A 16,443-nucleotide genomic window follows, 5' to 3' on the forward strand; every position below is an offset into this window, starting at 1 on the left:
ACAGTTACTTTCACAAGGTAGTGGTACCAGTAAAGCAAAGATCTAAGTGATAGAAAAATTTTACAACTTTTTGCCACAAACCATGATATAAGAATTTCTGTGCATTAACTTACCATAACAGTTATTGAATTCTCATTTTTAACGTGAAGATTCTAACTTCCAGAGGGAGATGCAGAGAAGTTTAATGAAGAGAAAGAGCCTAAAAAGTTGAAATGGAAAAAAAAGAAAAATATTCTGTTATGGTTTATTATTGATACCAAGATGAATATAATAGCTGTCTCTTAATGAAATATAAGAAGTGACAGATGTGGTTATGGGGTGTCCTCAGAGCAGACTTACACATATGCCCTCTCTTTAAGAACATTCAATATCCCAATTCCATGAGCACTTGGTGCTGGGCTTGGCTTTATGCGCATGAGGAGCTACTTTGATTCAAATTTCACATATGCTTCATGTTTGCAACCTTACTATTCCAGGACATCTTCCAGCAAATTCAACACTCCTTTCATTTCTTCCAAATGCAAACTCTGCTACATGCTCTCCTCCCTTACAGTCACTTAGAAAAATATGATCTGTTAAGTCAGTGGCAGAACTCCCACTGACTTCTGTAATGCTGGGAGTTAAGCTCTCTGCTTATGAGCCTTACACATTTCTTTTTCGAAAACTTTCCAACATTGCAGAAGGGTCATTTCAGTCCTGCAGCTCTCCAAAATGCTCATTGAAAGTCTTACAATTTTCTTTTTATTAATATAGTTTATTACCAGCATTTATTATACTATTCTTTGTGGTTTTTGGAGGAGATGCTAAGGATTGATGACATGTCTACTTATCTGAACATTTAAAGCTCTCATGATAATATTTATAAGAGTTTCTCAACCCTGCCCTCCTTTCCAAGATGCTGGATTTTTGTTGCTATCTGCATCAGAATTGTATTCTATCCTCTGATTCAATTTTTATGAAATATCTTAGTGGGAGTTCTGTCATTCAGAGACAGTGGCCAAGAGATGGAAGGTGCTGAATATTTCTGTCAAGGTTAATTTGCAAAGAAATATGGAATGAGTTTATATTTATTCTCAGTCATGACAAATTTGTCCATATCTTTTTTCTCACCCTTGAAACAGAGGCATGCTAGAAAGATTTTTGTGTCCTCTATGTATCCTCCTCTAGCTTTGGCACTGCTAAGAGGTAAAAAAACATGTTTCAGAAGAAATTAAATGTATCTGTGAAGAACTGTGGAGTTGTTACAAATGGGTTTACTATGTTCAGTTGCTTCAACATGTTGATTCTAAATGTACTGTCAGATACGGGGGAGAACATGGCCCTCAAAACAGCAGAACTGACATCACATCTAGGTTCAGAGTCAAAGGCTGATGGCTACTGGAGTCAAACACTGGTTCTGCAGAACACAGATCAATAGGTAAGATGGGTCCTACCTTTTGGTTCAGATGTAGATTCACTGGTATTTTCAATTTCTCTTAAATTAATCTGCTTTGAAAGTGTTCTAAAGTAACAGTGCATTGTGCAGAATTAAACTTCAAACCCTTCTTGAGCACACTGAAGTAACCCTCTAGCATAACTACACACTGTTCACCTCTGTATTCCTCATGAAACAAAAGTATTCCCACTTTGAAAGTCAGTCTTTGTGGAGTTTTTTCTGCAAATGGAGGTTGGACACTAATGAGAGCTTGGCCAGCCAGTGCCTTGACATGTTTCATTTATGGCTTGATTAGACCCTGATTTAATGAGATACTGTACTACATGGAAGCATATCATCTTCAGTCATTTAACTCGGAGTGGAGTCTGAATGTTTCATTTCAGCAGTTTCTCTGCACTTTTGAAAATAAGAAAAACACCCCACAGAATAAAGTATAATTTAAGTAGAATGTTTCATTCCAACTGCAGTAGGCAATTACAAAGAAAACCATTCTGACTCTGCCCACTTCTCTGCTCCCCTTTTCAGTCCTATAGGCTATACATTACTCCTTCTGAGATTCTATTAAACTGTATAGAATGTGTTTTGAATTTAAGATTTGTAAAAGGAAAGCAGACAAAAGGTCAATCTCATGTTGCCACTCAACGTTCCCTCTGTTATTCCGGGGACCCAGAAGGTTGATACTTTGTCTAGATTTTGCTACTGGTGAATTTCTTTGTTACAGTGTGTTTTAAGATGACATAGAAATTTTTGACATTTTCTTTCCCATGGCTTCCAGCGGAGCAGCAGCTCCAGAGTTCTGCAACACTCCAGTGGATTTTCTCTGTTGGATGACATCTAGGCATCCAAAGGCTTCACTGAATTATTCTGTAGAATGAGCAGTCCTGGCGTTGTACAAGATCTGAAGTGCTGCTACTGTGTTTTAGACTCGCCTCCCTTTGCTTTGGTTTTGGACCAATTTGATTTCAGGTAAATTCAGCGACACAAAATTTGCCAAGATAACCTCACTGTGAGAGGTGGACCTCATACTCATCCTCCCATGGGAACAAGGCATGGTGCCATGTGGAATGGCTCACAGCTATTTCTTGGCTCCGGGTTAATTGTGTTAACGTACACAAGAGTCTTCAGAAAAAAAAAAAAAAGAAAAAAAGTATTTATTAAGAATACATTATGTCAGGTTGAGATGAGGTTAATTATTTAACATCTGGCAAAAGCAGATGGATTCTCAGTTAACACAGTGAAATCCATTCAGTCAGCACCTTGATAAGCACCATGTCTGTTTCACTGTCTCAGATGCCTTCCTGGAGAACCTGTGTATGTGCTTTCCAGTTGCTCTGAAGATGGGCTGGGCAGCACATCAGGACACTTTAAAACCATTGTCTGCCATCCCCTGCAAGGCTTTGGTAATTTGCAAGTGTGAATGATGTGGCTGGCAGACAGCCTCTTACTGCCTGGCCACCTCACCGGCAATTTGCTGCTTTACTGAGCAGGTTTGGTGCTGTACATCAGTGTCCTGGGATGGATGTTCCCCAAGGTATATTTCATTGAGATATGGCCACTGCATTCTGCTGGTGCCTGTTAAAGCATTGTACCGGAGTTATTTAGGAGAATATGATTCAACACAGAGGCCACACGTGATGTTCTTGGTGGCCTCGCAGAGGAAAGACAGGTTAAGATTTGCTGACATGGGATGCAGTGTTCCATGAAGGAATGCACAATGACTTGTCTTTATGTTACAACAGAGTTTAACTATATTTGATTCATCATGAGACTTTTTTGACTCAGTGTTGACCATCTTGGTCTTCTTTCACGAAGAATTCCCTGTGGTCCTTTGTAAAGGTAACCCTCAAAGAAGCACCTTCTAATTATAATGATTGATTATTCATATTTTTGTGCTCCCCCTGGATCCCAGGCAGAAAATATGTGCAGGATTTCCTATGGCCTTCAGTTTGTCAGCTTTTTATCAAGTGTCATTTGGCTAAGAACCTTGTGAGATTATTCTGTATTAGCAGAAAATGCTTCAGCCCTGCTCTATTTTACATTCATACAAGAAAAAAAAAGCCACAGAAATCAGAGTTCCAGGTATATTAAAACTTTCTGCAAGCAAAGAACCAAGAAAAAATATACTTGAATGAGAAAAAAAGTCAGTGGGAACTTTATTTTTATACCTCTCCCTTCAGATCCTGCACATCCCTGAACCTCGCTGGAAGCGCAACTGTACTGTCAGTGCTGTCATGTCATGTACATGGATACAAATATAGGAAAAATGCTTTTTCTAGTAATGCATATTTGTAATCCACTGGATTAAAGTCCCTGCTATTGCTGTTTCAAAGTGCCGGTGTTCCACAGCACCTGGATATTGGGGAAGAAAAGTGCAAGTTTTGGGCATGATGCTCAGAAAGTGCTGCTCCTTTCATTTTGAAAGGTGCAAATCAGGGGTTGGTCCACCATAAGCAGCAGATTTTTTTGCAGTTGGTGTGAAATAACCATCCAATTCCACACAGTAATGTCTCCAAGTCTGGAGATCCTCGGCCTCGCTGCTCTGATGCTTTCTAAGGCATGACTTGTGTGTTTCCGACTTAGCAAGTGCTTGCACAACTGATGGCCAAACATTCTTTCTGGGGCACTTACCGTTTCCAAATATATATATCTTTCAAGTAAATCAATTTTGTGTTAATTAGTGACAGCTCTCTGCTAAAATATTCCCTTTATTCTTTTATCACCCTGTGGCAGAGTTCTGCGTGCCCTGCCAGCTGTCCTTCACAGCAGGTCTTAAAGGTTTGAAGCCTTATTTGGTGTCTGCAGTGACCTTTTAAATTCCAGAGTAAAGTTGGGGCTGCACAAGTCACAAATACAACACTTGTTAATAAAATGTCAGCTTTGTAGCAGTCAGACTTGCACGGAGCTTTCAAACTTCATTTTCCATCAGGCTAATAGCTCAGGATTGTGTACATGTGCTGGCACAGCTGCAAGAAGGGTAAAACCTTCAAAAAGAGCTCCCTTCTGGTCCCACCATGTAATCAGGTCACAACTCTACCCCCTGGGGGAAAAAAATCATTTTGCCAGTTACAATCCAGCAAACAGTTGTTAGTTCCTTCATTGCTTAGGTGACCTCAGTGAAACCCAGAAATGCCAGTTTTTAAAGACTAAAAGATTGCCTATACCTTCAACTCCTGAAACAAGAAATGCCTGAGTGTAAGAAATAATAGTAGCAGGGCAAAGAAAATGTGTGGGGGAGGGGAAGAAGAAGCAGCAGAATGGTGAACAGATGTTTCCTAAAGAAGGTATAAACATGGAAAGTGAGCAGTCAGATTTTCCTTTAACTTTATAGTGCAGTTTACAAGTTCATTAAACAGAACTTCTGAGCAGGGCAGCCCTTGATGAAGGGTTGTTTAAGTTGAAACATTCTTGATTTCCTGCTTAACTGACTCACTAGGTAAGATGCTCTCTAATGATATCATCAACCATGGAATAGTTAACAAAATCGTTGGATTGTTTAAACCCCTGTAGTGTAGATAGTTCTTGACTTGTTCTGTGTAGGTAATGATTACTTAGACATCTGCAAGTATGCTGAAAGTTCTGTGTAACGTGCTCAAGAAAAATAACATTGATATTGTTCAAAACTGTCACTTTCTTGTTCTTTTAATACAGTTATTATAGCAAATTATATTCTAATGATTTGTCTGTGTAGTTACCTAAAGTAATTCCTTTTCCATATATTTACTGAAACTACAGAAGTAGTAAGTTTAAAGCATGTGATGTTTTAAAGATTTATCTAAGATTGGGTATTGCCTGTGTTCATTCTTGTAATCACCTCCTGGTGTTACAGTGATGTTCAGCTCTTATTACACTGGCAAAAACTTTTGGTTAGTCCACAATAGGACTTATTTTTCTCTTCTATAAAATATTTTTAGCTGCAGACCTCTTGTTATCAATGAAAATTTGTCAATGGATTTCTACTTGGCTCAGTAATGTGCTTTCATTACGGGGCTAATACTAGACAGCTGGAAGTTGCCTATTACACATGCAATTCTCATTTCACCAATAATATGGAATAATCAGAATACTTTAAAATAATCACAAGCAGTATGTGGTGAATTGAAATTGGCCTGTTCTGCATGGGAAAAGAACAACAAACTTTCGAAAATCTATGTCATTGCATGAAACAATACAAGGCATTTCCAAGTTTTCTCTTCCACTTGATGACTTGTAGATGTCTGTGCATGGCTCTAATCATCTGAGATTGCTGGTACACCTGTATTTTCATCACAAAATAAGAATGTTTGCTTGACTGCTGTAGTTAAAGGTATTCCTGTCTTTTTCCATGCCAAATAGGAGAAAGGTTAAAATCAACTCAAATTATCAGCTCATATTGAATATGAGATTTTGTTGAATGGTGCATTGCAAACGGGATCTGTGTCACAATATAGTCATGACTGTTTTCCATTGTATTTTCTAAGATACTATAAATTAATATTCTATAGATGATAAGGGATTATATTTTTGAAGAAATGCTAAATAAATACTCTAAGGAGTACAGGAATATCTTTCTTTCTTTGTATTCTTCTTCAGCTGCTGTGTTCACATAATGGAAATCAGTTTGGAATCTCTACAAATCCAACAGCAACATTTTGTGTTCTGTTTATAAACTTATTTGTTATGTTTGTAAATCCTTTTAAGTGTTCCTGATGATCTTAACAGGCATAATTTCTGCCTTTCAGTATGAGTATTTCTATACTGTTTGCATTTTTTTTTTTAACAGTGTTTAAGTTTTGTAAGGAATTGAGCTACAGCTCTTTCAAAAAAGCAGGCTCCATGAAGTTCAAAAATTAGCAAACATTGCAAACTATTTCAAGTTTAAAAAACAAAATTAGTGTGATCTGACAATGCTATTGAATTCCATCATTTATATTTTGTTAAATATTATAACTCTCTTTTTAGCTGAAGTGAGGACTATAGTGTATCTTGTGTGTGCTGGTTTTGGCAGAGTGTGTTATCAAAAAAAGCATCTTCCTTCCTAGGTCAGGATCAGCTAAGGTCTGTCTTGGGGTCATTCCTTCTTTTTCTTACTTAAGGTAGTAACTTCTGGGTAACTTTGAAGCCTTTTTAAAATAGAATATTAACTTGTTTATTCTACTTTTATTTTTGTGTGTGTGTGTGAATTATCCTGTCTAGCTGGAAATGTCACAAATATCTGAATGACTGATTTACTTGATAAAATAATTTCTGGTGGCATCAAGATCAGCTCCAGGCCTAAATATAAGGAGACAAGCACCTCATGCACAGATCTCTTCAACTAATGTGCACAATGAATCCATGTTAGGTGACATCTTCCGTAGGATTAAGTGTTGTAGGATGTCAACTGTGAATACAGCAAAGAGTAAGATTATGTAACAGGGCCTAAGAAAGATGATTCTTAGAAATCCATCACTCTCTACTGGAGTCCTCATAACTGCATGGTGAATTAGTGCTCACTCTCATTTCTGTCAATCAGCAAAAGCTGAGCAAATAAAATGAGCTGTCACATTTTTAGTTCTTTTCAGTGTGAAACTGAAAACATTTCTCCAGCTAATAAACAAGTCTAGGGCTGCTGGTATGTGCTTGACTTTCTCAAAATGTATACTTCAAAGTGCAGAAGCTAGATAAGCTAACAGCTCATTCAGTGAAGTTATTGTGCAGGAGGCAGCATGTCTATCAAAAGCTTGCTTTAGAAATTTGAATAGATGTGATTGTTCTCAGCAATGTCACCCCCTCTGTGGCTGAAGACATTGTTTAAAGAGAGGGAATGTGAAGCTTTTTTTTTTTTTAATTTTATCCAGAGATGCTTTGCAGGAAAGTCAGCCATTCTTTCTCTGGATCCTCTTTATCAAAACAATGGTGCAAGAACAGCTAGGGAGGCAGAGTATATTGCTGGCTAAAGTACTGAAGGTCAAGCTGATGGTTTAGTTGCATGGTCTTCAGAGTAGATTAATCCAAGTGTAAGAAGAGAAAGTTTCCATGACAATTAAATGTTGCTTCTCGTTTTCAGGGACACTGGGTCAGAAGGCAGCATTAACAGGGAGTACTAAGGAATACATCTTTGGTTTTGTTGTTTACCAAGTGTAAGGACAGATGACACAGTGGCTGATTTCTATCTCCATGGTATGCTAGGTCAGTGTGTTACAGACATCTGCACAGTGCTGCAATCTGATTGTGAGATGAACACCAATGGCCCAAACACATTCCTTGTGACAGTAACACAAATACAATCTGGCCCCTTGTGTTTATTTCAGCACTGAGTGAATTCTTTCGGTTATTTATAGATCCTTCTCAGATTGTGTCAGTGGGGTGAGAGTGAATCTGCATGAGCAGCCAGAGTACTCCAGAGAGCTCTGTTGGCTGGCACTCGTCCACTGGCTGTGTAAAAGTCACAGAGGCAGAGATGTGGCCTTGTATATTTGCTACTATAGAGCAAATGCTCTGTGGACTTTGTGCCAATGATAAGAGGCCTCAGCCATGGACTGAAGAAGAACTGGAGAAGACTCACAGTTCTGTGTTTTCTGCCCTGACTCTCCAGGAGGGCAGTAATCTATTTCTCTGAGATCTCTGATTCAGAGGTGGTATTTTTTTTTTTTTTTTGCCTGATGCTCTTGAGAAAGGCATTGAGAGGGAAACAGCAAATCTAATGTAATGGGCAGGACTTCACTTTATCCAGACAAAGTCAAAGTACAAGACAGTAGTTGCTTTACACAGCTGCAAAGTCTATTATTTTTCCCTTATCTGACCTGCCCAAAACCCCACGTAGCTCTGTGCTGCTTCATGTGTCTGTGCTGACAAGTACCTTTAACAGACTTTACCAGGCTTCTGTCAATGCCTTCAGTCCTTCATAGCTCCATTGTAGTTCCTCAGGGACTCTCAAGAATGGATGAGGAAATTGTGTGGACAGGAACTGAGTGGGAGCTTTCCACTTTCCATTCCAAGGAAATGAAAGGATAGAAAAATAATTTTGTAGGTTGGCCAAGGTCTTGATGAGATATTTAATGTTGCTATGATTTATTTCTATTGCTAATGGTGCATCAGGATGGTCAAGCATTTTGGTAAGAGGCTCTTAGATATTATTTAAATTGGAGTGAATACAACACAATACTGTCATTAGAGATCTCTGTCTTTATTTTGGAGATGTTCAGTAGCACTTTGAATGTATCTAGTAAAAGACCTTCCTATTCTTACTTTCATTAATATTTTTTTCCACTGTTTGATCAGATAAAGGACTCCTGATGTCATAAATTATTGATGTTCTTCCTTTCTGCTCCTGACAGAGATTTGCTCAGACATAGTGCCATACTATGCTGCTTTTGAGCATGCCAGAGTTCATGCCATGCTTGAACTTAGGGGACTAGCTCAGGCTATGCAAGTTTGTGTGCCTTGGCCCACAGATAAATGAAACCACACTATCTTCTCTATCATGTGAATATTTTGATTTATATCTTGCTTGGACCATCTTGTCTTTGTTAGAGAGATTGCTGTGAATTTTAGGCTATCCATTCTTAAATAATGAAGGTCCAGGCAGCAAAGATGAGTGCTCAGAAAGGGAAACAGATAGCAACCATCATATTTGCTAAGGATGTGCCATTCTGCTGCACAGGAACATTGACAACACTCACTGAATGAAGGTGCTTAATCCTTCAATTCCTGTTGCAGAAAATTATCTCCCAGAATTTTCCTCTTTGGATTAGCTGCTGTACCTGCCATTTTTCTATGTAAGAATTCTTACATGCAAAGACAAACCCTTATGTGAGGTCAAAAACTTACTGAGAATAAATTCTTTTGGGTAGATATTAAGGGGTCTTTGTGGTTTTCACTGTGGTTTCAGTAATTGCTTCTGTTCTGTTACTTTGTTTTACATTTCACCTTTCTTATATCTGTAAGATTTTTTTTACCTTTCTGAGACATCTCTCAGCTGCTCCATCACTACAAGTTTTTCAAAGGAGATTGTAGTAGTGTCTAAAAGATGTTGTTCTACTGATCTCTTAACACCTGTTTTTATTCTCTCCAAGGAAGGTAATTTCAGCACGACAACTCACTCCTTGTTTATTTTGATTGCACATAGATGACCCTTCATGGTTTTCTTGCTACAGAACTGAGCAACCTTATTAGTTCCTATTGCAGCATCAGAGGAGTGCATCAAATCCAGCGCTGAGATAATGCTGCCTGGTTTTGGAGCTCCAAAGACAAAGGAAACTTCAATCACAACTTTTTCAGCTGAAGTAGTTGAGTGCATGTTAAACTGCACAAAGGAAAAAAACTGCTGCAACTTGCTTTAACTCAAGCTTGAGTTAAAAGTTTGTCAGGAATAAGTGCTTCTGGAATATTACTGGACTGCTGGAATGATTACTATCTCAGTACTACTATAAATAAGAACTTATTACTTCTGCATGTTGCTTAACTATTTTCACTGTAGTGAGATGATCACTATTATTCGTAGTCTTTTGGGCATGGGAATGAACTTTTCCAAGAAAAGACACAAAGTAAAATGTTTATTCATGTTTCCTTTTATTTTGGGCAGGGAAATAATTTCTATTTTTAAAAAATATGTGCTTTAAAAGACAGTCTCAACATTGGTTTCTTCATTTAACATTTTGCCTGATTTTAGACCTTTTTTTCTTTTAGGATCCAAAGCAGAGAGGTGGCCTGAGAAATCTGAAGGGCTTTCAACCACAAAAATCACTGTACACTTAGCAAAGCAAACAATTTTTTTCACAGAATATTCCTGAAAGACAGAGAATTCATTTTAATAGTGTTTATGGCCTCAAGGGGCACCAGCAAGAGAAAATACTCATGACATCTGACAATTAAAGGTAATTATTACCAATTAAATAAAAGCTTCCCTCTCGAATAAATAGAAAGAAAAATAGAGCCAGTCTTCAGTACAGTAGTTTCAGTTTCTGTTATTTTGTTTCTTTCTTTCACTCCAGTTGCTATGTCAGCATAACAGTCTTATGGTGATAAAAGGATATGGAATAGAAACTTGGAACATTCTTATTTATAGTAGATTTGTGGGTTTCGATAAGTTTGCTCATTTTTTGTTTAGACAGTAAGAAGAAACTGCTTCATGAGAATATTTATCATTGATAAATATTTTTAATCACAGAAATATTTCCTGTATTTTTGCATCTAATGTTACAAATAAGTTTCCACCCCTTTCCTGGGAAGATTTTTTCCAACCTAAAACTTCATGTGGAGTGTTTTATAATTTATTATTTTCATTGTGATATTAACTCTTTTCATTGCTGAAAATTTCTGACAGAAACAAGGATGTGGTCATCAAGAGGGAGTACACATCACACAATTTAGAAGTCCACAGTATAAATGCCTGCAGCTGACTGGGTGGCTGAGTTCCCTTTGTAGTCAATGGGGAGGCACAGGCATTTTTAGCATGCACTAACTAATATATTTTAGATGTTTACTGCAGGAAAAGAGGTGTTGCATCCTGTGCCTCCACCAATTGTGTTTCCTAGGTATCTACTGACTCCATTAAGCCTGGGAAACTGGACTCTGCATCCTGAATTGTAGAAGTCTAATGAGTAATACACAGAAAAGTACATGCAAATCACAGAGGTGATGACAACAATCTGTAGGGATATTATATGATACTAATTTTCAAATTGTATAGGCTCAGGACTAAACTGTTCCAGACTGATAGCCAGTGAGGAAGAAAGGACAATTCATACTTTGTACAGCTGGAGCAAAATGCCTATGTGAATGCTGGGATGGTGAAGAGAAATCTGATGAAAATTATGGAAGTCATGATGCAGATAATTCTCCATCAGGAAAGCTTTTTGAGACCTCTGTTACGTGAGATGATAAGCAGGTATCTGCTGGTGGAAGAATACTGAATTAGGGACTCATAAGGAAAAAAACATTTGGAGAACAGAAAATATGAGCTGAAATAATGAAATTAAAAACAATTTAAAAGGTGACATGCAGACAAAAATATGCTGAAAATAAGATAAAGTGTACTAAGAGATATTATTGCCCTTGGAAAATCCAAATGAAATTGGGTTCCCAGTGGACCAGACATTAAATGAACCTAATATGAGAGACATCTCAAAGAGTTTTAAAAACTAGTTATTTTGCTCAGTTTTCAAAAGAATTTTTTAATGTTAAAAGTTACTGGTACACTGACTGGCCTCAACACCTTGACAATATTCTGTTGGGATTATTCAGTACATAATCTTTATAGCAAATGGTTATTTCGTTCCCCTTCGTTTGCTTTTTTTGTTGTTAATTTTTTAATGTTTGTTTGTTTATTGGCTCAGCTTGGTTTTGGTTTGTTTTTCCTTCCTTGCTATTATTTTGTTCCATTTTTGCCTTCAGCTACCTGTCTATAATTATAGCAACAGTTATTCAGGAATGTGTTTGTTGAAAATAAATATCACCACAGCTCAACAGTGACAGCTTGATCCATAAATCAGTGACTATGAAAAAGGACATCTCAGCCATTCATTCATGAGTGAGACATCCACTGAGTTGCTTTCTGGTACAGTAATGCTTTAAAAAAATGTTAGTTTCTATCACAGTGCATAATATCTAGAGGATTAAAGAACTGCAGGAGGTCTGGAGCATCCATTTTCGAGATCAGTCACCCTGTGTAGCTCAGACCTGTTTCTTTACTATGGAGAAATCTATATAATTACAACTGATCCCAAGTAAAAATAAGAAAAATTATAAGAAAATAAGGGACTAGTTTTCTTTTCAGAGTACAGAATTGTAGTTCTCTAAGAATTCAGTAGAAATCAATACAATGCAAAGTCAGAAGGCAGCTTTTGTATCTGACAAATTGTTCAATATGTTAACTAAAGCTGGGCCCCATTAGCAGTGTTTAAATATATAGATCACAACATTTCTATGCAAACAGGTTTTAATTACATGAAATCTACCAGTGCATATGTTGGTATATAAATATGTTTTCAATCACGTGGTTTCAATGGGAGAGTTTTGTTTAGAGAAATTCAAATTCAGTCAAATTCAGATTTAACTGACTCAGATATCTAATTTTCATGCACCTTCCTAATGGTTTGATACACACCTGTTGAAGTCAATAGTAATCTCCCATTAAACCCTATGGGAAAACATATGGTAGTAACTGAATTATTCAGTTTTCTTGTAATCAGAAGTCTATCTGTAAAATTGAAATTTTAGTGCCCGTAGATAAAAATATAGAAGTACATGTAAATATTTATTTAAAAGATTTAATAATAGGCCTAATACTGAATATGTGCACATTTTGCAGCAGAAGAATGAATCCCAGTACATAGTTACATAATGTCATGCATTAATTCCTTACAGCCTGGCAGTGCATTAAAATGCCAATTATTGCATGTAAGAGGCAAGGAACAGACATATTCTATATAAGGTTATAAGAAACACTTTCTAATACTGTTTATATAAAAAAGTTTAACTGCAAAAATGAACTTATTTAATCGATGTAGCAAGCAGTGATTCTTAACACAAGACCTAACACAAGATTCTTATATTGTGTCCAGGTTCAGATGACACTGGCGAGAAGTTCATTTATTTATCTTTATATTAAATCTTTCCTTTTAATCTCCAGGCTGCCAGTATCAATCTTTCCTGATCCAAGGAACCCTCATGTGTTTTAATCAGAGCTTAAATGAATATGGTTGAATCCAGTAGCAGTAATGACACTGGGAATCACTAGGAATCTGGAAGCAGTTGCTATTTAATGTACACATGTATGCACAAAAACATCACATAAAGGAATACTGTTAATAGCACTAATTTAACAAATGGATTTGTGAATTCCAAAGATTCTTGCACAGTTTTTTTCTTTAGAAGAGTTTTTGAAAGGCTCTTTTGCTACTGGATAAATGGAAGGGACATTATGGGGTACCAGCACTGAACCCAAGGTCATGACCAACTTTTCCATTTACTTCCTTGGATAGTAAATCCTCAAAATCTTTACCCATACATTTAGGTTGAGCTGATGTGATTTTTCCTACTATTTTTTTTTCTCTTTTATTTCTAGGCTACTCACTTACTTAGATTCAATTTTGTCTACCACAACAGAGTTTTCAACTTCAGTATGAAACATACTAGAGGAATAAACCATAAACTCTGCAGTTTACAACAAGGTGTCCATAAGATGCCCTCACATAAGAGCATAGAACAAGAAAACAGTGCAGTAAAATAATAAAATATCTATCTCACTGCTCGCTCACTCATACAGTAAAACCAAAAGTAATACCTGGCTTTAGCTGACATGCCATATCCTTTAAATGTCTAAAAGGACAGGAGCTGGTAGGAATGATTAGTTTCTGTAGTGGCAGAAGGGAGATTTCGAGGGAATTAACTTTTAGCCTATTAGTCTTTTTTAACATCCCTTGATATCTGTTTCCCTTGAGATTGCAGGTGAGTTTTTTGCTTCCTCATGAAGCTGGTAATACCAGGAGTTTTATCTTCAGCTGTTTCTTGCCTGTCTCTCAAAAATTCACTTCATATGGGAAGAACTTGCTGTGCTGGGCTCCTACCCAGTAAATCTTCCTAGCCTTGATGCCTGAAATAGAGATATACCAAAAAAATATGGAAGATAAGACCCAAAGCAGCCATAACTAGGGCCATAAGTGGAGTTATTCCCATTTAAATTTATTGAAGAAATGCAAACGTAGCAAAGACACTTCTTCACAAACATCAATGATGCATGAGCCCCTTACACTGCATAACTAACAGATAACTTGTCACTATTTCTTCCTGGCTTTTCTTGGAACCAAGTGGTAAAACGAAGAGCTCTTTTAACCTAATTCTTCAGGCTTTTCTTCGAATTTGGTCAGTCTCTTGAATGGTCTCTATGAGTTAGGACATGGAATGGGCTTGGTGTTTGGATCACTGGGAAAGGCAAGAGCAGCACTATTTGTATCTATTACTGTCAGCTTGTGTAAAACTATGAATGATTAATCTCACACCTGTGCTAAGAATGCTCTGAAAGTTCCTCTCAAGTTTGTCTCTCACCACCATGAGAACTTGGAGTTTTAACCTCCATATCATCAATTACTTCCTCTTTCCCTGTCTCAAGGGTCTTTCCTTTAAAACTGCTACAGTCTTCAATTAGGCCATTATTTCATCCTTTAAAATCAGTTCCCATTTACCCAGTTCACCACTTTTTGAAACCACAGTAACTCATGATTCCTGGGGCCAGAGGGGAATTGCCTGAGTGATGTGTAATGTGCTGAGCTAACATGTAAGGCTAAATTATAAAATTTAGGTTATAAGTGAAAGTGACAAGCAAAATTTTTCTCCACTTAGCTTTATTAACGATGCAATATTTTATTGCCTGTGGCTAAAAGTATTTATTGTCATTGTGCTTAGCCATAATTTGGTTCCATAATTCAGTTTTCTCTTTGCATTTTTTTTTTCATTTCATTTTTCCCCAGCATCTCTTTTTGTTTCCATGCAGATTATTTTCATTGTGTGTTCAGATAGTAGTAAGTGTGTGGTCTTCTAGGAGCAAACACATGCAGATTGGCATTAATCTGAAGAAGCAAAAGCTTAACTGTGGGCCTATTTTTAAGCATATGAATACATTGCTGAAATCAATAGCTACATAGATTGTCCTTCTGGGGTGATTAATAAAACTGCATGTAGTTCTTTGGTTGTAGGCACAAACATGTATTTGGCAGCATCCAGCAGCAATGTCTTCTAAATATTTATTAAATTACACAAAAATTCCCACTGAGAGCAGAGGGAATATTTCTATGCTTTAAATTAATTATCTGGTGAGTGACAAGCAGTGTTAGGGATCTTGCAGTATCAAGTCTTGAATTTACACATCATATATTATTGTGATCAGAGAAAGATAATGGCAGTGAACAAAAAGAACTCTAAGGAGGAGAGTTTCAAAAGATGAAATTATTTGATTTAGAAAGGAGAGGAATTGAGCAAACATATCAAAAGTACATAGAATGTTGACTGCTATTGAAATGGAAGAAGGGGAATATCCCTTTTCTCTGATACATAGAGAAAAGGAAGAAAAATGAAAGTGCAAGTCAGAAACCGTTATAAGGAAACACTTTTTGTTCTCCAGTGTTTTATTAGGTGATAGAGTTCATTCTCAGAGGAAGTGAGGCCAATGAAGATTCATAGCAAGACTGAATAATCCCAGTGGTACCTGCAGTTATACAAACAATGCAATTAAACTCATTGAAATGCCCATCAAATCTTGTGCTCCAGGGCTCAATGACAAAAGTGCTGGACACAACCAGTTGATACCCGACAGAAGAGACAAGTTATATCCACATGTTTGCTGGAGGGTCTTCTGCCATTTTCTCAGTGATCTGGTGACAACCAGTCTCAAACTCAAAATGAATGCTTGGATGGAGCCAGAGTCTTTTCTTCTGTAGATAGTACCTAACATGATCGTTTCAGTCCTTCTATGTATCTGTCTAATATTCTTTAAGAGGGATAGATTGGCCATTCAATGTATTTTCTCCTGCTAGCTTGGTGTGGTATATTATTAGTACTATGGGCTGTCTCTTGAGACATTTTTTTCAGTGTGTGTTAAAAAGGAAAAACAAGATAGCAGACCCATTGGAATTTTTTATGTCTGGTTGTTTGTTTGTTTTGTTTGGTTTTTTTTAAGGACTAACCTTACTTGATGATTAGATCCTTTCATTGCAGCATTTTTCAGCATCAAATTCAGCCTATCATCAAATATGATTCTGTTCTTTCACCCATTTTATTGATTTTAATATTCTTTTCTTAAGATGAAAATTTTTATCATACTTTCAAATCAAGGATCTTCATAGAAGGGTTCCTGCCCTTTTTAGCTGTCTTTCATCTTGATTACCATCACTCTAAAGAGAATATAGAAGGATGGTGCTTTTGATGAAGTCTGTAATGACCGTGACAGAGCAGAAGCAGCATCATGAACCTGTGCCGTATGTGCATGGATAGTATAAATAGCAGTGTGGTCTGACAATAATGACTTTTACTGACAATCCTATCCTCAAAATCAT

Source organism: Vidua chalybeata, chromosome 1, assembly GCF_026979565.1.
Source record: "Vidua chalybeata isolate OUT-0048 chromosome 1, bVidCha1 merged haplotype, whole genome shotgun sequence".
In the NCBI taxonomy this organism is placed as follows: domain Eukaryota; kingdom Metazoa; phylum Chordata; class Aves; order Passeriformes; family Viduidae; genus Vidua; species Vidua chalybeata.